At 41.6% G+C, this 24,015-nt stretch overlaps 1 long non-coding RNA gene across 1 annotated transcript in view; it reads right to left on the reverse strand.

The window, feature by feature from the left end:
- Window positions 1-15,140, reverse strand: part of LOC142046305 (uncharacterized) — a 28,516-nt gene extending 13,376 nt beyond the window's left edge. The window contains exons 1-2 of the long non-coding RNA XR_012655189.1: window positions 15,009-15,140; window positions 11,972-12,026 (exon numbers count right to left, since the gene is read on the reverse strand). This is a non-coding gene — a long non-coding RNA (uncharacterized LOC142046305). The remainder of the gene's footprint in view (window positions 1-11,971; window positions 12,027-15,008) is intronic.
- Window positions 15,141-24,015: the final 8,875 nt, after the last annotated feature.

The following is a 24,015-nucleotide window of genomic DNA, read 5'->3' on the forward strand; positions in this document are numbered from 1 at the left end:
AATCCAGGTGAAGCTGGCTGGAGCTTGGCAGGGTGGGGAATCCAGTTGTGAGTGGCTTGTTGGGGTGGTCCAGGTGCAGGGGAAATGGAGCTTGTCGGCGGCAGGGGCTGAGGGTGGGGGGTGAGGTTCTGCAGGAGGGTCTAGGTAGGAGAGGTTCTGGATGCAGAGGGGTTGGGGGAATAGGGAAGCAGCTACCTGTACAGTGATCCCTCCCCCTGCAACTGAAGAACAATAGGTGCAGGAAGCATGGGGGGCAAGGGAAGGAGAAAGAGTTTGCAAAGCTTCCTATAGACGGGAGAAATCTGGGGGTGAGTCTGACACGGCCTCGGATGCCGTGCACAGGAAGAGGAAGTCCCATCCTCCCCAGCCCAGCCGGGACCAGCATCTGAGCCTAGTGCAGGGTAGGAGCTAACAGCCGGCTCTTCCTCAGTCTCGCGCCCTGCCTCACAGTGATTTACCTCTCTGCTACCTGCCCTGGACATCCAAAACATACTGCTGAGGAGGATCTCATGACCACTGTTGTGGCTTCCCTTTGCTTCCCCATCAGAAAGTCATTTTTCTGCATGGAAGCAAAGAAATCTGTGGGGGATATAAATGCGCAATGGTGCAGAATTCCCCCAGGAGTAGCATAAGTAGGTCATAAGAAGTGCACAAATCTGGCACTGGCCCACTACACAGGGATGAATTTCATCCTATGTGGAAGGATAGGATATCACTCATTGCCTTTCAGAAAGTTCTTCTGTGTCTACATCTCAAAATGGGGCACATTTAAAGAAAAAGATGCTGACAAGTCAGCAAAGAACAATACCAAAATGGTTTTGGGCCCAATCCTGTAAACACTTAGACACAAGAGTAACCTCTCTAGAATAAGGAATTTTTTTCTGTGTGTTTGTATAGTGCTTAGCACAACATGCTCTAATCCAGATTGGAATCATTCTGTGCTACTGAAATACAAAATAAATGTAATTCACTTAGGGAATAAAGATAAATACCATGTGCTGATATAAATAAAATGTACACAGGACTGGACAAAGCATTGGAGAATGTATTGTAGGAAATAATTCTGCATTGGCAGTGGGGATCGACTGGATTACTTAGCATGTCTTTGTTTAATCTCTTAAATCTGTTATTGTGAGTCAGCTGTGGCATTTCCCTTCAACTCTACACAGTAATTTGAGCCTTTCCTATTTACTAATTATAGCTCTAAAATAATTATTTTAGTTTTGTTTTTAACGTCAGTCTTTTTTGGATCTGTCTGTACTGGATAAAGTGACAGCAGAACACTAATAACTCACAAGCAGCAATGTGCTAAATTCACTTGTACAGCCCCACCTTTGCCTTTGCTCTCTGCGTGCCCAGCCTGTGCATGGAGGCTGCTGTCAGAAGGTAAGTGATGATGGATCTCCTTAAGAATGAGATAAAAGGAGGTTTGGGGTGTGTATGCTGCAAGTACATAGATATTTTTCTGTTCTCATTTCGGCCACACCTTCTAGACTAACTTCTAAAATAGAGATTTTGTTGATGGGTGGAGCAGAGGTGGGTTGTGGTTTTTTGTTTTTGTTTTTTTTTAAATGCTAAGGCCTCCATTCAGAAAGTCACTTAAGCATTTGTTTTAATTGATCTCTATACAGCACATCATTGGATCTTTCCTCTTGTGTTCACTGTCACGTGCAGCTACTGTGCTTGTGATGATAGTTGCACAAGCACAGCTAGGGCCAAATCCCAGTGTGAATATTTGGTATTTATTCAGGCAAAATATCACTGAAGTCAATGGCATTTTGCTTTCATAAGAACCAAGGAGTGCAGGATTTGGACCTCTATTTGGATAAAAAGGATCACTTATCACTTATCTTCAAATATGTTCTTTTAAATAGCAATCATCTTCTTTTACAGAATTGTAGTTTCATACACAAAGCCACATAAGGCATAGTGCTGCTATATAGTCTCACTCAAAGAAACCTTAGACACTTTTTGGTAAAAGTTTCAGTGCAATATAAAGATTGAAGGACCTGGTTGTGCCTACTGCAGGGAAACCTGCATACAGGCCCAGAGATGCTGCCAATGTCTGACAGGTCACTCCATCAGGGATGGGAGAGGATTTGCCCACGGAGCAGGCAAAGGATATGGCCTACTGATCTCAATACATGTGTCTTGGTCTGGGGCATTGGTACAGTCTAGGCCCAGTAACAATTTTTTGGGCCTGCACATCCCTCATGGCAAAATGGCTCCTTCAAGAAATGTGCTTCCATTGCTTCCACTTCTGCCCCTGCCCTTAATTTATCTCTCCAAGGAGCACAGGAGCTCACATAAGCTCACAAGTAATGCAGTCAAGGTCAGCATTACACAGGGAAACCTCTGCCTAACAGAGGGGAATGATGCCAAAGACAAGTGTCATCGGGGTGAAAGTAAAATTGAACTCTTACCTGTATGGGGCCAATTCTGCCCCCCCAGAAGAGGAGTGGCCTTGGGCGGGAGGGGCGGGGCTGGGGGTCAGCGTCCCCCAGCCAGACCAGCTGTGCTGCCTGGTCCGTGCTGCCTGGGGTTCCAGCAGCAATTTAAAAGGCCTGTGGCTCCAGCAGCGGTAGCCGGAGCTCCGGGCCTTTTTAAACCGCCAGCCTTTTAAGGGCCAGCTGCTCCTTTTGCCCCCCTCTCCCATTGGTGGCCTGGTGGGGACAAAAGGGGCAACATCAGCTGTAGGGGCCAGTACCGGCAGCCACTTTTTACTGGTACACCGTACAGCCCATATTAGCCTGTACTGCCTTAGGCCTGGTCCACACTACGCTGTTAAATCGATTTTAACAGCGTTAAATTGATTTAATGCTGTACCCGCCTACACTACGGTGCTCTTTAAATCGATTTAAAGGGCTCTTTAAATTGATTTCTGTACTCCTACAAAACGAGAGGAGTAACACTAAAATCGATAAGTATTAATCGGAATACTGTTGTGTGACGGAAATCGAACGTTATTGGCCCTCTGGAGGTATCCCACAGTGCACCACTGACCACTCTGGACAGCAATCTAAATCGGAAGCGCGCAGTGGGCAGGTAAACAGGAAAAGCCCCGCGAACTTTTGAATTATATTTCCTGTTTGCCCAGCATGGACTCTGATCAGCACGGTGGCGATGCAGTCCCAATTCCAAAAAGACTCCAGCATGGACCGTATGGGAAATACTGGACTGATCGCTGTATGGGAGACAAATCTGTTCTATCAGAGCTCCGTACAGAAGACGAAATGCAAATTCGTTTGAAAAAAAATCTACACAGGCTGCTTGACAAGCGTAACGGGAAGCCAGAGACAAATGGACGCTCATGGAGGAGGATGGAGGGTAGTGAGGATCCAGCTATCCACAGTCCACAGCAGTCTCTGAAAAGTATTTGCATTCTTGCTGAACTCCCAATGGACTGTAGGGTCAAACACTGTCCGGCGTGGTTCAGGGAATAGCTCATCATTATTCTCCCCCCCGCACAGGAAAGAAAAGGGAAATAAATAGTTTCTTGACTTCTTTCAATGTCACCTATGATTTACTGAATGCTGCTGGTAGACGACGATGCTGCAGCATAAGAAGCAGTATCCGGCTCTCTCCCTCCCCGGTGCAGACGTGCAATAATGACTGATATCCATCGTCACCATCAGCCCGTGAGTGCTCCTGGTGGCCTCAGGTGAGGCTGGCGGGGGCCTGAGTTAAAAAGGAATGAACTCCAGTAGATGGTACCAGACCGGCTGTAACCGTCTATCATCGCAACTGGGGCTGAGCTTCAGCAGCCCCCTCCTTTCCTGTGTAAAGAAAAGATTCTGTCTGCCTGACTTATAGCGCAGGCACTGCTGGTCTCCTCGCCCTGCACCGTTAATGTCTGCCTGGCCAGTCACTAGCACTGGGAGGCTGCCTCCCCTCATTGTATGTCACTAAAAACTCAGTGGTTTCTTAATTCCCTGCATTCTTTAATAACTTCATGACACAAACTGGGCGGGACCTGCACTGTAGCCCAGAAGGTGGGGGGAGGAGGGACAGAATGCTGGGTTGTTGCAGGGCCACTCTCCTGTGGATACTGACACAGAGCAGCTGTGATTTCTGATAAGCGTCTCTAGTACACTTGCCCCAATCTTGGCGGACTGACCTATTTTTAGAAACCCTAAAGCAGGGATTGACTCGGGCAGGCATTCCATTTTGCTTTTGGGCCGCCCCCGCCGATCTGCAGCCAGGGCGACTCATGATAGCAAGCAGACCGTACGAGGGGAAGAAGATAACCGTCGTTCTCATTGCCCATTTACCTCCGGCAGAGACGTTTCCAGACACACTGGTAACCATCTCTGTCTATCATGCAAGCAAATGTATGCTGCTGTGGTAGCGTTGAGGTATCGCCTTCTGTCCGCATCGCAGTACACATACAGTGACTGTAAGAAAAAACAAGCTGATGGCTCTATGGTTGGCCGTCGCTTATGGCGTGCTGCAGGGCAATCCAGGGAAAAAGGGCCGAATGAGGATGTGTCTGCTTGTGTTTCCCTCGAGGAAGGAATGACTGTGACCATTTACCCAGAACCACCTCGCGACAAATGGATTTCAACCCAGAATCCAAGGGGTAGGGGAGACTGCGGGAACTATGGGATAGCTATGGAATAGCTACCCACAATGAAACACTCCAGAAATCAACGCTAGCCTCGGACCATGGACGCACAACGCCGAATTACTGTGCCTAGTGTGGCCGCGTGAAATCGAATTTATAATATCTGTTTTATAAAACCGGTTTAATATCATTTGGAATTATCCTGTAGTGTAGACGTAGCCTTATATTCACCCCTGGGTGTCATCGCCTTTAGGCACTAATTCATGCGCTCAAGGGCTGATCAAAAACTTTCCTGTGAAACTTTTTGGGGGGGGCAGACAGAAAATTGGGTGTTTGAATAAACACATTTTGGCAGATAATGTCTGCTTTCCTGGAGATCTTTCTAATTTTTGTTGGAAACCTGAAATCATGAAAAAAAATTGGCCAAAAACTGAAATATTTTCAGTTTTGGGTGAAAATTTTTGGGTTTCAGATTTTTTGACCAAGACTGGCTTTTGCTGGTCAGAGGAAGGTTTCTGTCGAGTTAAGGGGGATAATTTTTCTATACATGCTCACTAAAAAGCATTTATCCTTTTTGAAAACATTTATCAGTTTTCCTACCCTCAGTGGGATTCTTGAGAGGATAGAGCCTAGCCCAAAGTAATTTAGTTAATCATTGATAATCCCTCTGTGTAACAGTTTCAAATCATATGACTGTGTAAATAATAGATTGAACTAGTAATATAGGGGAAGAATGTAGTAAGTAAATATTTAGTCATTAGCATATTAATGGCATATGTATTATGTAGAACAAATGGAGCTATGTGCAAAATACCATTTCCTTGCCATGGAAAAGAATTGGTAATACCATTAAAAGATGCTGATTTTACTGAACAATAGAGTAACTATGGATTTTTCATGTCATTTCAGCTAATAGACAAACATTGGTCCATTAGGGAATATTTTATGTGCTGTCTTTGTTTACTCTATGATTGATTAATGTTTAAATTAATCTTTCAGAATTACCATAGAAAAAAATAGACATAAGATTTTAAATGAATCTCAAAGTGATTAATTAAATTTGTGTTTTAAAAAATGATTCTGAAAAGAAAAGTCCAATTTTAGAGGAATGGTTCAAAAATATGGGAGGTTGATGTTATGGAAATATTAACACCAATTACATACCCAGCGGAATAAGCAGAAATAAGCAGAGGATAAATAGGTACCAAAGGTACATCCGCACTGCAGCTGATAGACAGATTTGCTCTGGCAAAGCCCGAGCAGGCATGTTAAAAATAGTGGTGTGGATGTTGCAGCTCTTGTTGAATCTAGGGCTGGCCACCCAAGCTCAGACCCAGGGGATCTGGCGGGCTTGAGTGTCTGAGTTGCTACCCAAGCTGCAACATTCGCACAGTTATTTTTAGCAAGCTAGCTCAAGCCCTGCTAGTGTGAGTCTGTCTACGCAGCGTGCAAAAACAACAAAAAAAATCAGCAAAGCCATTCAGTTTTTTTGAATGTTAACATTTGATAGACATGCCTAATCTTTTAAATATATGTAATCAGAGATTTCACTCAGTTCAATAAAATCACTAGAAACCACGTCATAGGTGTAATGATGCTCTCTGTAATATCATAACACCCTATTAAATAGGAACATCTGATGACTATATTCCTGTATAATGTCTCTTTAAACAAAAGCTCACAGTTGCAATGGTTATTTCTGATCTTTACAGGGCAAGGATTGGTAAAGCTGTTAATACTTGCTAAAAAAATAAATAGCGGATTCTGAAAGCATTTACATTTGGTTTGCACTTAGTGTTTGTTTCAAGGGCCCTTTATATTGGTCTATTTCCCACTAGATGCAGTTCCCCATATAGAATTCATATGTGTTCTAAGATTTAAAATGTTTTGTGCGGTTGTTACGTCAACTATGAGCCTTGCACTGATTCATTTCATATTTATAGTTAATAATTTAACCACAGATTTCACATTATCTGCAGGTCCTTGGGAAAAACAGACCAGTAAGAAGCTGATGTTAACCCCTGCACACACAAAATTTTCATGCAATTATGAAATTGTCGTTATGTAATCAGCATGAATAAGACACTGCGGCGAAACTGGGAACACCCAAACTGGCCATGCATGTTCTAATGAAGGAGACAGAGTGTTGGTCGTGATATGTTATAAAGCACTCATATACTTTCATTTAAAAATAATAAATCTATGAATCTTGTAAGCCATTTCCTCTTCCAGTAGTCATAATGGAATGTAACTTTAGATGCTCTGTTCCACAAGCAGGTGTCATCTTTTATAGAAGATGTGTTCACATGTTCATCTGGTACCATGTGAGGTTGTTTTTAAAATGTCGTATGGGTGGTTTATTCATTATTTGCTATTCTTCGTCCATTATTCTCCTGTTTAAAATGTTTTGATTGTTCAGTGAGAAAGTTGGGACAATATCACGAGACAGAAGAGACTAATTATTTACAGTGAACAGCCAATAGTCAAACATTTCCTAAAAAAAAAAAAAAATGGTTGAAATTTGTGTGCATCAACTATTGGGCACATATTTAGCAGTAACAAATGTTTGTAGACATTGGGATCAGTTTGTGAATTAACCATAAACGGAAAAAAGGTTTATTTGCAACCAATAATTCAACTAGAATAACAATGATAGCTAGCTGCAAGAGTTGAGAATATATAAATAGCCTTCAGATATCATCCCTCAGGGCTTTGTCTTCACTGCAACTCAATTTACTGAATTTGAGCTAGTCTAGTTCCCAATGAGAGCAGCCATGCTGCCAAACAATACCACACAGAGCAATTGGATTAGCAGCACAGAGTACAAAATGTGTAAATAGTCTTTGAACTCTCCTTTATCCAATATTTAATTATGCATACCTGCAACTCACAGACAGAACAGTAGAGAAGAGGTAATTATTTTCCTTCAGATTGTTATCTGAATATAAATGTTAATGGGCTATTAGCATCACAGGCTCATGGATATTTGTAGATAGGAAGGATTGGATTTCCTGCAATATCTCTTCTCGATATTGCTGAACTTAAGTGCTCTCTTGAAGGGGACAAATTGGAGGAATTCATTTATATTGCCTCTCAGTGAACCATACTTTGCCATAATTGCCTGAACAGATGGACAGAGATAAGACAGATAGATCCACTTTTAAACAGAGCTCCCCAGTCGGATAAATGGAGACCTCTGCTTAAAAATGAATGGCATGATAGAATCAATAACTTTAGCATCCAGCTTACTTAATTTACAAATAAAAATTAAAAAAAAATGTTCTCTCCCTACCTTCAAAGGTCAGACTGGGAGATGCATGTCCAAGTGGGATTTTTTGCCTTGCACAACACTAATAGTCATAAGGATTCTGTAACTGAAATATATTTGACAACTTCGTTGACATTAAGGTTAACTGCGCAGAAAGTCGGGTCCAATATACATATTGTTTCCCTCCGACTTTATTTTTTAAAAAAATACTATGGATAAATGTATGTAAACACCATTCCTGATGCTTAGTCCTCACTCAAAGCATTAGGCCCAAGTCATGACTTTCATGTTGAACAGCAAGCCAGAAAAGAATCCTGCTCATTCTTCTACAGCTGTATTGGCCCTGTAGTGCTAACAGGATTATAGTGGTAATAACTTATATTTGAAAGTAATGTAAGCAGGCTAACTTAGGAAAAATACAAGGAAGAGATCTTTTGAGAAGATAAAAATTGTATCTACAGCAATTATTGTTATGGAGTCAACAGTTACCAATAGTTACCATGCTGTGATATCAGAGGTACCAGAGTGTTTTTTTTTTTACTTTAGATGAGATTCTGATAGCATTACTCATATTGATTGCATCCGAAGAAATGGGCTGTAGCCCACGAAAGCTCATGCTGAAATAAATTTGTTAGTCTCTAAGGTGTCACAAGTACTCCTGTTCTTTTTGTGGATACAGATTAACATGGCTGCTACTCTGAAACCTGTCATATTGAATAGTATTTTATTCCAAAAGCAGCCCCATCAATTTCAATGGGACTTCTGGAGGAGTAAAGTTAATACCCAATGTGTTCAAGAGTATCAGAAGAACCTGGTCCATTTTCATGTCTCAGATGCCATGGTCTGGCAAGATGTTGGCTTTTTAATTGCTATCACAGTAGTCATTTTCCTGACCATAACCAATATTTTAACTTCCTTACAGACTGCTCTTTAGGAGTTGGGGACTCCTTTTGAACTTACACTAGGAAATTTTAGAGTCCTGTGTCAAACCTTTTTATTTGAAATTATTATTGTTGCTGATTTACTGGTAACAAATCTATCAATGTATCTATGCCAAGCTTATTATCATGGTTTATATAACAGATCTTTGGTTCACCTATACATAACACTTAGAAATGTCCTGCCAACTAGTCTGCTTAACTAAGTAAATATTTTGGTGCTTTATTATATGTTTGTTTCCCTAGAGAAATATTTGTATTAATTTTGGGGATCTGGTCATTTAAAAAAAAAGTATAGCTTGTTTTTGTTTGGTTGGCTTTTACTGAAGAGAATCAGAAAAAAAAATACATTGAGTTTCTTCACAGAAGAATTCTAAATGGGGCTAGGAAAGCCTGGACACTAGAAAAACAAAACCCACACCTCCAAAACAGGCTCCAAGTTTGATACTGCAAAGCTCTGAGCACTTTGACCCTGATCCAATAAGCACATGAGCACATTTTAACTTTAAGCTGGTTAGTGTTTCCATTGACCTTAATGGAATTACTCACATGCTCAAGTGCTTTGCTGAATTGGAATCAGTATTCAACACCTCACCAAATTGTGCTCTAAATCCTGATTTAGCTAGGAGAAATGAAAAAGTCTAATATATTTGAACAAGATCATAGAATTGTAGAAATACAGAACTGGAAGGGACTTCAAGAGGTCATCTAGTCCAGTTCTTTGCATCTAGTCCAGTTCTTTGAGTCAGGAAAAAATATTATCTACACCTTCCTTGACAGGTGTTTTCCTAACCTGTTCTTAAAAACCTCCAGTGATGAAGATTCAACAATTTCCCTAGGTAATTTGTTCCCGTGCTTAACTACCCTTATAGTTTAGGAAAAAATTCCTAATGTCTAACCTAAATCTCCCCAGAGTTGCCCAGAGAGTGGGGAGGGCAAGCAGGGCAATTTGCCCCATGCCCCAGACCCCGCAGAGCCCCATGAGCCCTGGCCCGGTGACAGCCCTGGTCTTCAGCAGCATTTTGGTGGTGGGGGGCCCTTCAGTGCTGCCGAAGACACAGAATGACTGAAGGGCCCCCCACCACCAAAATGCTGCCAAAGACCCGGACTGCTGCCGGGTAAGTACAAGCGCCGCAGCTCACCCACTTTGCCCCAGGGCCCCTGAATCCTCTGGGCGGCCCTGAATCTCCCTTGCTGCAATTTAGCCCATTCCTTCTTGTCCTATCCTCAGTGGTTAAGGAGAATAATTTATCACCTTCCTCTTCATAACAATCTTTTACACACTTGAAGACTATCATATCACTCCTCAATTTTCTCTTCTCCAGACTAAACAAACCCATTTTTTCAATCTTTCTTCATAGGTCATGTTTTCTAGACCTTCAATCATTTTTGTTTATCTCCTCTGGACTTTCTCCAATTTGTCTACATCTTTCCTGAAGTGCAGTATCCAGAACTGGACACAATTCTCTAGCTGAGACCTTATCAGCATGGAGTAGAGTGGAAGAATTACTTGTGTCTTGCTTATAACGCTCCTGCTAATACATCCCAGAATGGTGTTCCCTTTTTTTGCAACAGTGTTGACTCATAGCTAGTTTGTGATCAATTATAACCCCCGGATCCTTTTCGGCAGTACTCCCTCATTCCTAGGCAGTCATTTCTCATTTTGTATTTGTGTGTGTGATTGATTATTCCTTCCTAAGTGGAGTACTTTGCATTTGTCCTTGTTGAGTTTCATCCTCTATAATTCAGACCATTTTTTCATCTTGTCAAGATCATTTTGAATTATAATCCTGTCTTCCAAGACACAGGAATCTGTTTTGAGTCCGGTTTTATTCAATATCTTCAAAAATTAGTTGGATAATGGCACACAGAGTTTGCGGATGATTCCAACCTGGGAGAGATTGCAAGTACTTCTCCCAGGTTGGAATCATCTGCAAACTCTGTATGCCATTATCCAACTCATTTATGAAGATATTGAATAAAACCGGACTCAGAACAGATTCCTGTGGAATCTTGCTTGATATACCCTTCCAGCTCAATTGTGACCCACTCATAACTACTCTGAGTATGGTTTTCCAGCCAGTTGTGCAGTAACATTAGAGTAGGTTCATCTCTAGGCTATATTTCTCTAGTTTATTTATGAGACAGTCACATGAGACAGTAAGATGCAGCTGTTCAGTTTGTACAGTCCTGCCCTGCCTCTCCCAAATGTATGTGATTTACGCAGATATTGGAATGGGTCTGAGGCCCAGATATTTAAAGGTATTTAGGCATTGTTACACTCAATGAGACTAAATCTCACGTTCAAAGGGATTTAGGCATTTAGGCATTGAACTGTTGATGGGATTTTGGCTCCAAAATACCTAAATCCCTTTTGAAAATGAGATTTAGGCTCTTAAATCTGTTAGGCGTTGCAATGCTGAGTGCAGCAATGCCTAAATACCTTTAAAATATGGGCTTGAATGCTCCCCTCCCAGGTGTTACATATGGATGCTGATCACTTATCAGATTGAGTATAATTAACCGAAAATGTTTCTAATTATGAAAACAATCATTTTTTTCTGCATTTGTACAGCAGCTAGTGCAATGTCATCCTGATCCACCACTGTGGCTTCTAAATACTACCATAATACAAATAGTAAATAATACAAATGTTCATTAGGGTGCTGTCCTTTTTATTTTCTACCCAAAACCTAGATATCTTGAAACATTAGCTTACATTATAGATCAGTGATGGGCAACCTGCGGACCGTCAGGATAATCCACTGGCAGGCCGCGAGACAGTTTGTTTACATTGACCATCTGCAGGCACAGCCGCCCGCAACTCCCAGTGGCCGCAGTTCACCGTTCCCAGCCAATGGGAGCTGCGGGACGTGGCGGCCAGGATGTCCTTGCAGCCCGTGCTGCTTTCCTGCAGCGCCCATTGGCCATGAATGGTGAACCGCGGCCACTGGAAGCTGCGGGCGGCTGTGCCTGCGGATGGTCAATGTAAACAAATGGTCTCACAGCCCACCAGGGGATTACCCTGATGAGTAGTGTGCAGCTTCGGGTTGCCCATCACTGTTATAGATTAACAGTCTTTCAAGCATTTTTAAACAACAAAAAGTAGAAAGCACAATTTTTTTTTGGTGTGTGTTTCATAATATAAAAGGGACACATTTTCTCACATGTTTTCAAAACAACAACAACAAAAAAACCCACCTCACTCCAGGGATAACAGTTTCCCTGCCAAATTTTAGAGGTTAGTAATAAACACCTGAAAGTAAAGAACTAGAATGGAAATGCTGACACAACTGAAACTTATAGTGTCATAACCTGTGCTGTTATAATACCTCGTGTGTATCTTTCTAAAAGAAATAAACCCCTGAAGATTATGAAAGTAAACATAAAATATATATTGGCCAGAAAACTTTTTAGAATAAGTTTGCCATATGGATACCAGGGCCCAAATCTTCAGCTCATGTAAATCGGAATAGCTCCATTGAAGTCAATGGATGTATGCTTATTTTAATCAGCTAAGGATCTGTCCCAAGAAATCTGAACAAGAACCAAAGTTGGTACCATATGTTGATTGAAAATGTAAACATGATTAAAAATTATAATTTATAAGACCCCCATGAAGTAGACTTCCCCTCATAAAGCCTGCGACATGGTGTATCTACCCCATACTGGCCCAGCTAGGACTGACCACACAATATTGGCTGAAGAGGCCACACTCCCTCACCCAGCTGGGCATGCTCCAACTGGAGATAGGATACAAAAGGCAGCAGCTCAGCTGAGTTGGGGCTGACTGAGAAGGAGAGCAGATGCATGCTGCAGGCTTCTGCCAGGGAGTTTGTAGCCTGATCTATAAATTAAATTATATTGTTTACTTAGGAATCCCCAATTATCTTTTAAATTATCTTCAGCTTTGAGGCTTGACAGGTTCTTGTCCCAAGATCAGGCCCAGCATTATTCAAATGATGATATAGTTGGGAACCCCTGTGACCAGCTGCAACAGACACACTATAGAAGCTCTTCTATATTTACAACTAGCTTATCAATACATTTAGCATAGGCCACGTCTACACTATGCGATAATATCAAATTAGCTAAAATCGGTTTCATAAAACTGATATTATAAATTCGATTTCACGCGGCCACACACTAGGCACAGTAATCGGCGTTGTGTGCGTCCATGGTCCGAGGCTAGCGTCTCGATTTCTGAAGCGTTGCATTGTGGGTAGCTATTCCGTAGCTATCCCATAGTTCCCGCAGTCTCCCCCGCCCTTGGAATTCTGGGTTGAATCATTGTCGCGGGTGGTTCGTGGGTAAATGTCGTCAGTCATTCCTTCCTCCGGGAAACAACAGCTGACAATCCTTTTCGCGCCGTTTTTCCCTGGATTGCCCTGGCAGACGCCATAGCACGGCACCATGGAGCCCGTTCAGCTTTTTTTTTTTTTCCGGCACCGTATGTGTGTCTGGATGCCACGGACAGAGGCGATACTTCCAGCGCTACACAGCAGCATTCATTTGCTTTTGCATGATAGCAGAGATGGTTACCAGTCGTTCTGTACCGTCTACTGCCGGAGTAAACTGGCAATGAGATGACGGTTATCTCTCCCCTCTGTACTGTCTCCACTGCTATCATGAGTGCCCCTGGCTGAGATCGGCCGGGGCACGCAAAAGCAAAATTGGGAATGACTCCCCGAGTCAATCCCTCCTCCTTTATGGTTTCTAAAAAATAGAGTCAGTCCTGCCTAGAATAAGGGGCAAGTGTACTAGAGGACCAGTGTATCAGAGCACAGCTGCTCCATGTCAGTATTCACAGGGGGTGCCCCTGCAACAACCCCACCCGTTGCTTCCCTCCTCCCCCAACCTTCCTGGCTACCGTGGCAGTGTCCCCCCCATTTGTGTCATGAAGTTATAAAGAATGCAGGAAATAAGAAAACAGAGACTTGTTGTGAGATAAAATGAGGGGGAGGCAGCCTTCCCGGGGCTATGACAGTCCAGGCAGGACAATAAGCGGTGCGGGGAGAGGAGCCCAGCATGCTGCTGCTATGACAGTCCAGGCAGTACAGAATCTTTTCTTTACACAGGAAAGGGAGGGGGGCTGATTGAAGCTCAGCCCCCACGTTGCTATGAGGAAGACGGTTACCAGCTGTTCTGTACCATCTACTGGGTAATAACTGGGAGTCATTCCCATTTTTACCCAGGCGCCCCCCCTCGAACCTGGCCAGCCTCACCTAAGGCCAGCCAGGAGCACTCACGGGCTGATGGCGATGAATGGATATCAGTCATATTGCACCGTCTACCACCGGGGAGGGAGAGAGGAGCAGATACTGCTCTTCACTGCTGCAGCATCGCGTCTACCAGCAGCATTCAGTACACATAGGGTGACATTGAAAAAAGTCAAGAAATGATTTCTTTCCCTTTTCTTTCACGTGGTGGTGGGGGGGAAAGAAACTGAGGAGCTATTCCCTGAACCACGCCAGACACTGTGTTTGAACCTACAGACATTGGGAGCTCAGCCAAGAATGCAAATACTTTTTCAGAGACTGCTGTGGACTGTGGGATAGCTGGAGTCCTCAGTACCCCCTCCCTCCCTCCATGAGCGTCCATTTTGATTCTTGGCTTTCCGTTTACAGCTTGTCATGCAGCACTGTGTAGCCTGGAGATTTTTTTTCAAACGCTTTGGCATTTCGTCTTCTGTAACGGAGCTCTGATAGAACAGATTGTCTCCCCATAAAGCGATCAGATCCAGTATCTCCCGTACGGTCCATGCTGGTAGCTCTTTTTGGATTTGGGACTGCATCGCCACCCGTGTGATCAGAGCCTCCACGCTGGGCAAACAGGAAATGTAATTCAAAAGTTCGCGGGGACTTTTCTGTTTTACCTGCTCCGCTGCCATTCCGAGTTCAGATTGCTGTTTCCAGAGCGGTCAGTGGTGCACTGTGGGATACCCCGCCCGGAGGCCAATAACGTCGATTTCCGTCCACACTAACCCTAAATCCGATATGTTTATATCGATTTTAGCGCTACTCCTCTCGTCTGGGAGGAGTACAGAAATCGATATAAAGTGCTCTTTATATCTATATAAACAGCGTTGTAGTGTGGACGGGTACAGCGTTAAATCGATTTAACGTTGTTTAAATTGATTTAAATGTGTAGTGTAGACGAGGCCACAGTCACAAACACTCCAATGCATTAGGTAGATAGAGATACTACAGAATATACATCTGCACATCCATATACTCACACCACCTCCTGTAGAACAACCTGAAATATTAGCCATTATCTTCCTCATCACCATCTCCTTCCCCCTTATCACCAGTGGCCATCATTGTGGCACCTCTCAAGGGCTACATCTCCTTTCCCCTACCACCCTTAGGCTGGGATGCAACTTTTATAACATGTTACGCTGATGCCACTATGCTTGATGCATATCCAGTAAGAGATTTTCCCCTTTTTTTTAATTTATTGATTTGGTGTGTCCTTCTCCTATAGGTTAGTATAGCAATGATCTCAACTTATTATCATATTAGTCAATTCATTACCATGGCTCTCTTGTGGTTAGATATCTGCGGATGTAGTTCATGTTCCTGTTACATACATCAGTTCATTGCCATGACACTCTTGTGGTTGGATCATGTATCTGTGGGGTCAGCAATTCCCCTTAAACACTATTTTCAGCTCCCCAATACTTGGGGTTTCCTGTGTGCTGTTTATCTGCTCAAAGTTCACAGGCCTCAAGCCTTTTGCTAACTTTGCTAATGTCTTACAGGACACATGCCTGTAGATTCCTTGCATTACTGCCAAATATAATGGAAAGCAATGAATATAATAGAGGCAAGCTAGCCCTTTGGGCTACTAGTTGCTGGAGTTCTGGACAGTGGAGGCTAAACAGGCTGAATTGATGTTGAACCCCCCCACCAACTCCGGGAATGGCGAGCTGCCATCTCCAGGGGAACTGATGGAGCAGGAAACAAGGAAGTGGCCCAGGGATTGTGATTGTTGGACTGGGAACCTAAATCTAAGTCAAGGATTACTTGTTTCCCAGGCCCTGTGTCAAGGCCTGGTGGAATAGGATGGGCCCAGGTCCCCCTATCCTGACCTGCATCTACTGCTGGGTGCAGGCACTGCCCATGAGGTTGGGCACAACTGCCCAGAGGGCAGCTTTAAGGACTTGGGCTGTAAGGCTGTGCAACCTAGAAGCTAGGGAAGCCCTATTGACTCTAGCCATTAGAGCCTGTTGCCATGCAGACAGGTGACAGTCCTAGTGACTTTTGCCACCGGAGCTGCTGGTTCCCAATTTTTGTTTTCCTCGACCCAACATCCCATGATGGGGTGTATCTAACTCCGACACAGGCTGCCCTTTTTTATGTTGGCTGACTGTTTTTATTTAAGATTTTTGATATACACAGAGTATTAAAAGCAGAGGTGTGGACCACAAACCTCAGATTCTAACATGCCAGGGTACATCTTGATCAAAATGGACTCTAGAGTTGCTAACAAGGAGAGGAGTCCTCTGCTGGCTACTTCAATGACATGAATGCAATATGCCATACATTGCTTGAACTCCTGTTACCTTCTCTGGAACCATGACAGAGCTCAAGCTCAACAGAGGAGTTATATGATCTTTAGGAGTAATGCGCAGTGTGAAATTTTTAGGAAAGATTGTTTAGGACTGTATGATTTTTCAGATTATCTAGATGTTAGTTTCAGGAAAAGACAGTCAGTGCATTTAGATTGTAGGGTAACTAAGGTACTGTTTAAGGTACCATGAAACACTACCACTACTCTTAAATCTAGCTCTAGATACAGTGTTAATTATTGGTTGCTTGCAGAACATGAACTTTTGCTCCAGGTTCATTCTAGGGTTGTTTGGTTTGGTTTTTTGTTTTTTTTTTAAACCACACTGGCCACATTCATAAGATGCCTTTGACATCGTTTATCTTGGGGGTCTTTTAAAAGTGCCTAGTGGTTTTATTCATTACTGTGTTCACCTGATTTAGACAGCATTTGGGCATCTAACAGGCTTAGTTAGTATGTTTTATAGCTAGCTAATGTGTATATGCAGCTAAACAATTAGATTAATTATGGAGTTCTATACTGTCCTTTTATAGAATGGATGCTCTTAATAATTGTTTATATACCAGCTTAAATCCCAAATAATCCAAAAGAGCTTTGCAGACAGTAGCCAAAATTTCCAAAGGTAGTTGCCTAAAAATTAGCACAAAAATCTATATTTAGGCACCTAAAATTCAATAGTCTAATTACAGATAAGACAGTGCTGTTCTCATTGATGTCAGTGCAGCTGCATGTATTTAGCACATCAGATGGACATTTTCTTTGAGGTGACTAAATAGGGCTTTACATGCCCTGCTTCAGGCCCTGAAGCTTGAAAAGTGTGCTCTGTGTGTACTAGGATCACTTCACCTCTCATGGGGGGGAAATGCACTGGGAGTTATACTATCCTTTTTCAGAAGATGAAATGAAGAATGGCTCACCTAATTGAAGAGACAAGAGGAATGTCGGTAAGTATCATGGAGTCGATTGATTTGTGGTTTTTGCCACTGCTAAGCTGATAATCAATTCTGCTGTATTGTTTGCAGCACTCTTTTTTATAATTTGATTGTCAGCGTGTTGCTATTCTGCTTGGCTAATGTATACAGCTGGTGGTCACAGCTACCTGAGATCTGCATCTTTAGGAAAGTGAGGCAACTAGTGCAATTGGTAGCACACTTTCCCTTGTCAGGTTTGTTCATGGAAGTTTTGTTATTATTACAGTATGTTGGGAGCTGCCAAGACTTTGAATTTAACTTCTGAACAAGCAACAGATATTGCCTCTGTGGTTAGATCATTAGTCTGGAACTTTTTTTTTAAAAAAGTCTGATTTACACAGTTGCTCAAGAAAAATCAGATAACTTTACATACTATCCTGAAGTTATACTATTACCAGAAAAAATGTTAGAAGATATCTTGGCATCATCAGTTATCACTGAGCCAAGATGATGTAATAAACTGGAATAAAACTAATTTATGATTCACAAAGGTCCCGAGTTAGTTTCACAGTTATCCTGCAATTATTAAAAAGAAAACAGTGGACGTTCGTGTGTTGATAAATACCCATTAGAAAGAAGTTGGAGGATCAGATGTTAAGGATAAAAAATATAGACCATATCTTCATCTGGTGTAAACTGACGTAGCTCCATTAATTTCATCTGAGCTGAGGATCTGGCCTTATGACGAGTTCTAGCTGTGTACAGCTTTGTATTACAAAAAATAAAACGGATATGAAATTGCAAATTGTCATTGCAGTGCTACACAAAAAATATATTAAGGGCCAGATTGTACCCTGGGTGAATGGCTGTAAAGGGGTGCAAAGGATAATAAGACCCCAGCACGCATCCCAGTCCAGCTTCTCTGGAATCTGGGTCTGGGCAGGGATGGATTTAGGGGCAGACAACCCAGGCGACTGCCTGGCGTGTTGGGATTGTGAGCAGTGTCGGGCTTGCAGATTTAGAGATCTCAGTGTGCAAATTTTTCATCTTATATGATGGAGATAAGTCATGCATGCAAATTGTGTATCAAAAGTTTTGAAATGGGCGACAAATGCAATAAAAAATAAGATATTCCAAAGTTTAACAAATGGAGCGGGGATAGGGTGCCAAAGATGCTCTTCGCCTGGGGCACCATTTGGTCTGGTGCTGACCCTGGGTGTGGGGCAGGGGTGGCTCTAGACATTTCGCTGGCCCAAGCATGGCATCATGCTGCAGGAGGTGCTCTGCCGGTCGCCAGTCCCGCGGCTCTGGTGGATATGCCGCTGGCGTGCCTGCGGAGGGTCTGCTGGTCCCGGGGCTTCGCTGGAGCTGCGGGACCAGCAAAGCCTCCGCAGGGTCTCCTGCGGGAGGTCCACTGGAGCCGCGGGACTAGCAGACCCTCCTGCCTGCCGCCCTCCCAGCGACTGGCAGAGCGCCTCCCGCCTGGAGCCGCCCCTGGTCTGGGGACATAAGAGGTGATATTGTGCACCTGCTTCTCCCTGCTACTTGCAAGCAGATATGCAAGGATAGATGAGAAGGGAATGGAGTCTTGGCTCTACACTCATTACAATGACCAGTGAAACTAGCACAAGGAAGGGGGTTTAGTAATCTGTTTACTGATGTTAAAATCCAGATTACTACCCTCTGGAGCTAGGGGCAACATTCAGAGAGCAAAAATTCCTTCACTTAGACAGGGCATATGGATAACTGCAATCAGCCTTCAAGGAAGAATTTGCATTTTACATCATAATGTTGATTCTTAAATTGTAACATTGAAAACCAGAGTCTGTTTTTTAAGCACTTGTCATATACAAATTGGATCACTGACAATAAAGGGCTAGATTGTGGCTCGTCATCCTCTGCATGCTCTGAGTATCCATGTTATTTAGTGCAGTATCAGAAAGCTCTCAGCTGTTAAGTGCTTTGGTACTTAGAAAAACTACAGGAAAACCATCAATTTGGTACTACACAACTTATAATACAGTCCATAGGCCAGAAGGGACCAATGTGACTGTCTGGTCTGGGTTCCTATATAACACAAACCATAGAACTTCTCAAAAATAATTCTTAGAACATATCTTTTAGAAAACTCTCCAATCTTGATTTAAAAATTGTCAGCGATGGAGACTCCACCATGACCTTTGGTAAATTGTTTCCATAGTTAATTACTCACTGTTAAAAATGTATACCTTATTTCCAGTCTGAATTTGTCTAGCTTCAATCTCCGGCCATTGAATCGTGTTCTAACTTTCTCTGCTAGATTGAAGAGCTTATTAAATATTTATTCCCCACATAGGTACGGGAGAACCTCAGAGTTACGAACACCAAAGTTATGAACTGACCAGTCAACCACGCACATCATTTGGAACCAGAAGTATGCAATCAATAGCAGCAGAGAAATTAAAAAAGCAAATACAATACAGTACATTAAATGTAAACTACTAAAAATAAAGGGAAAGTTTAAAAGAAGATGGGACAAGGTTGAGAAACTGTTTCTGTGCCAGTTTCTTTTAAATTAAGATGTTAAAAGCAGCATTTTTCTTCTGCATAATAAAGTTTCAAAGTCAATGTTCAATTGTAAACTTCTGAAAGAACAACCATAATGTTTTGTTCACAGTTATGAACATTTCAGAGTTATGAACAATCTCCTTTGTGTTCGTAACTCTGAGTTCTACTGTGCTTATAGTCTGTAATTAAATCACCTTAACCTTCTCTTTGTTAAACTACATAGATTGATAGTTTCAGGGTGCTCACTATAAGACATGTTCTCTGATCCTTTAATCATTCTCCTGGCTCTTCTCTGACCCTGCATCTCTTCAAGAGCAATTCTCCTGTACGACTCAGTTGACTTTTCTTACGTCTAGGCATAGCCTCTTCTCTTGCTGGAGCCTGTCAGGATTTAATCACTCTTCTCTCTTTCCCTCTTGCATTCTCAATGAATTCAATCTATTTGCTGTTCAGTAGGTTTATTGGAAACTGACTGTTCTTCCTGGCTCACCTCCACTCACTTGTTTGCAATTACTCAGTTGCTCTTGTTCAGTACACCTTATCCCCCCTCGCCCCAAGAGTTTCCAAACAAAGCATATTTATAACTCCCCAGGAATAGTTTAATCAAGAATTAAATATTTACTGTTTTCCTGTTTTGCTAACCATAACTCAGATTTCTCACTCCACTTCTCTAAAGTGAAGTGAGGCAAAACTTGTGGACCAGGACTGGGGACGTGCAGAAGAGAGGGAGAAAGTTCCAGAGCATGGTCTCCTATACTTCCAACTTCAAAGCAGCCTTTCTGTGGAAGTTTCAGGCATAGGATGGAGAAATCTAGATTTAATGGGTTGGAAAAAGGCAGGGTGTAGGAAAAGGACATTCTCTGTAGCATTATTCTCCTCAAATTCACTGAGCAAACCAGGGGATGGTAATACTGACTGAATCATTAGTATTTTGCACAAGTTCCACCTCCAACTGTGAACCTCACCACTGAGGCCGTGTGTGGGTTCAATGGCAGCATACAGCAGCATCCTTTATGAGCCACAGCCTTCATGGTCACAACCAGCATCTGTCAGGAGAAATGCTGCTAGAAGAGAATGCAGGGAGGTTGGAGAAGCTGAAAGCAGAGCAAAGGCAGAGCTTTCATACAAATGGCCCTGACCTCTGGCAGATCCCCAAAGATCAAGGGGGTTCTATGGATGAAATCTCTACCATAATCTTGTTTCTAGGGGTGAAGAGGTGAGAGAACACACTGAGACTGCTTCTACACTAGTGTAATTCCATTGACTCCAGTGGAGATATTTCAGAGTTATACTAATGTGGGGAGAGAATCAGGCCCCAGTTGTCTCACCAAACCCCTACAATTTAAGGAAGTGTTTTATCTCTGTTTTACAGATAGTGAGAGTGGAGATTTCCAAAGGCCACCATGCAAGTAAATGGCAGGGCCAAGAATAGAATTTATGAGTCTCAGCTTTCATGAGTCCCTGCTCTGACCATTAAATACCCTGCAAATATTGTACCCTGGGCTTGTAGTGTCTCTAAATATGTGGAACCACCATAAAATGTATAGTGATGCTGAAGTCAGTGGAGCTGTGCCAGTTTATACCAGCAGAGAATCCAGACCTATACTTTCAGCATGCGATGTTAATATATGGCTAAATTCTACCCTCTGTTTCACCAGTGCAACTCATCTCATTTCAGTTTATTTACCTAACTCATGGAGGTGTGAGTCTTAATTAGCATCTTGCACATTCCTCTATTATACTGATTAAATTTATGCAGTAGCTTTAATAGCATTTCCTCCAGGCTTCTTGTGTAAGCACATTAGCCCCGTGTACCTCTAGGTCAAAACCGAAAAGGGAGAATCTTGGTTTTAGACTTTGATCAACAAAGAGACAGGAGCAACATTTTTCTTCTTTTCAAATATAAAACGTGGACTAACATGCACTGAATGTCATTCTGAGGAAAGTTGATCAGATAGTCACAAATATTTGCTTGACTACAAATTTCAGATTCGCAGTGGCAGCATTCATACCCTTCGTGTTTACTTTCCATAAATATTCTAGTTAACAATGTCAATGGAAAAAGAATTTTAAGTGAATTCACTAAAAGCAAATTTCAGTCATGAAATTCCAATATTTGCTGTGGAAACATGATATTAAGAGTTATGTTCATCTATTCAGGGAACAGAAACAATCCTCAGTCACCACTAGATATCTCAATGAACTTCCCATGAATCATCATGACAATTATCATTGAATAATTAAAAATAATATAGATCTGAGTAACAAGTTGTTTGCAGATAATTTGTCAGATTTTATCCTTATTTTAGTAAAAATGATTCATTCACCACTACCTCTGAGCTGAGTGAGGCAAATATGTACTCATAACATGAATGACCATTTTTTTAACCAAAATTATTCAATACATTTGTGTATATTTTACATTTCAGAAAAGGCTGATATTTTTCTGTTCCAACAAATACTTTAAATGGCTAAATAATTAAAAACAAAGCAGAGAGTTTAATGATCCTGTAGATTATGCACATACCGTACATATTTACATATACGTATCTCCAGTATAATCACACATATAGTGAACAATGTATACAGTTTACACAAAAGGAGCGATTAACATCTCATGCATGTGTAAATTAGGAGGAACGTCAATGAAGTCAATGCAGTTACACTAGTGTAAAGATGGAGTGAGACCAGAATTAGGGTGTTGAAGTATAAACTGTACAATATAAATACATGTATTTTGAGAGAGATATTAGACCTCCTTATGAGTTGGTCAACTGTTAATGAAAAAATATCTACACACACAGTTTAAAAGTGTTATTTCTTTACTCAAGATAACTAAAAGTTAAAATGTTACAATGTCAGAATGTAAGTTGGAAGCAAAGTCCAGGAAGCAAGTTCCTGTATTTTTCCACTATAATTACTTTTCCTGTTGCTAAGTTTACTAAATCTTAAGAGTGGAGCTTTTGACTTTTTGTTTCCAGCTATCAAGTGTGAAAATAAACTCTAATCATTCAGAAGTTCTTAAACTTGAAAGTTTAGTTTGGTCACTCTAATCATATAATAATAGTATAAGGAAAGGAGCTGAAACATCTGCTACCAGGATTAGCAGAGTTACCAGGACCTAAAAAACCACTTCTATTATGCTGTCACTAATCCAGTTACTATATTCAAGTTCCTTTAGACTTCAATAGATATCTAATGTCTGAACTTCAATTATACTTCTAAGGGAACTCTAGAAACCAAGTACAAGTACAAGAAACCACATGCATGAGCAAACTTAAAAAAGACTGATTGAACTAAAGAATAGTACCCCGGAGATTAAAGTAAAAGGGTCATCCTGGTTTTATGAAAAGAAAAACATTTTTTGGTTTTGAATAAAAATAAAAGGTGATTTTTGTTGACAAAATGCAACAATTTTGTTTTGAAGAACTGTTTTCACAGCAAAACAACAAAGTTTAGGTGTAAAAATTATGACTTTTCACCTGGGACAAGGTGGGAAAATGTGATTAATTCTAGTGTGCAATTTCACTGTCATCGTCAGGTGTCTAATCCTGATCTGAATATTAATATACCAATTTTCTCAAAAATATCCCATGGCTTTTGTTTTTTGTTAAGCAGTAGGGCAGCACTCTATGTCCTGGTCAGGGTTTTTCTCTTAGGAAAACAAGTACTCTTCTTTACAACAGTTTTACATTGAAGTCAGTGGAGTTACACCAACGAACTTTTGACTTACATACTGTAAGGAGAAGAATTGAACCATAAGAGTTCCAGGTTGCATATATTATTGAGCACAGTAGCTGCTTTCTTTACAATATATGATCACTTCCTTAATCATTTCTTTGTACATTTTTTGTACATTTTTTGAAGTTCTTGCTTCACATTGGCATAACCTTACTGATTGCAATAGGGGTTCACTGGCATAAGTGAGGGAAATGTGCAAGGCACTAATCACTACATTTTTGAAGCATTGTGAAGAGTTTAAGTTGTGTCCCTCACTAAAGTCAGTATCAATTGTATGCAATTAAAACCCACACCATACTTTTTGAAACTTTAGGGATTCCAGAAATTACTTTGCCAAAATAAAATATTAATATGAATACATTGAAAGTCAGAATCCTTGAAGATGTGACCTTATTAAATTACTATTTTCAAAGCCAAACATTAATTTAACATGACTGGTTATTTTGAACTGGAAGCACATTTCCTGAGCAACAT

This window comes from Chelonoidis abingdonii, chromosome 1 (assembly GCF_003597395.2).
Source record: "Chelonoidis abingdonii isolate Lonesome George chromosome 1, CheloAbing_2.0, whole genome shotgun sequence".
NCBI lineage: Eukaryota > Metazoa > Chordata > Testudines > Testudinidae > Chelonoidis > Chelonoidis abingdonii.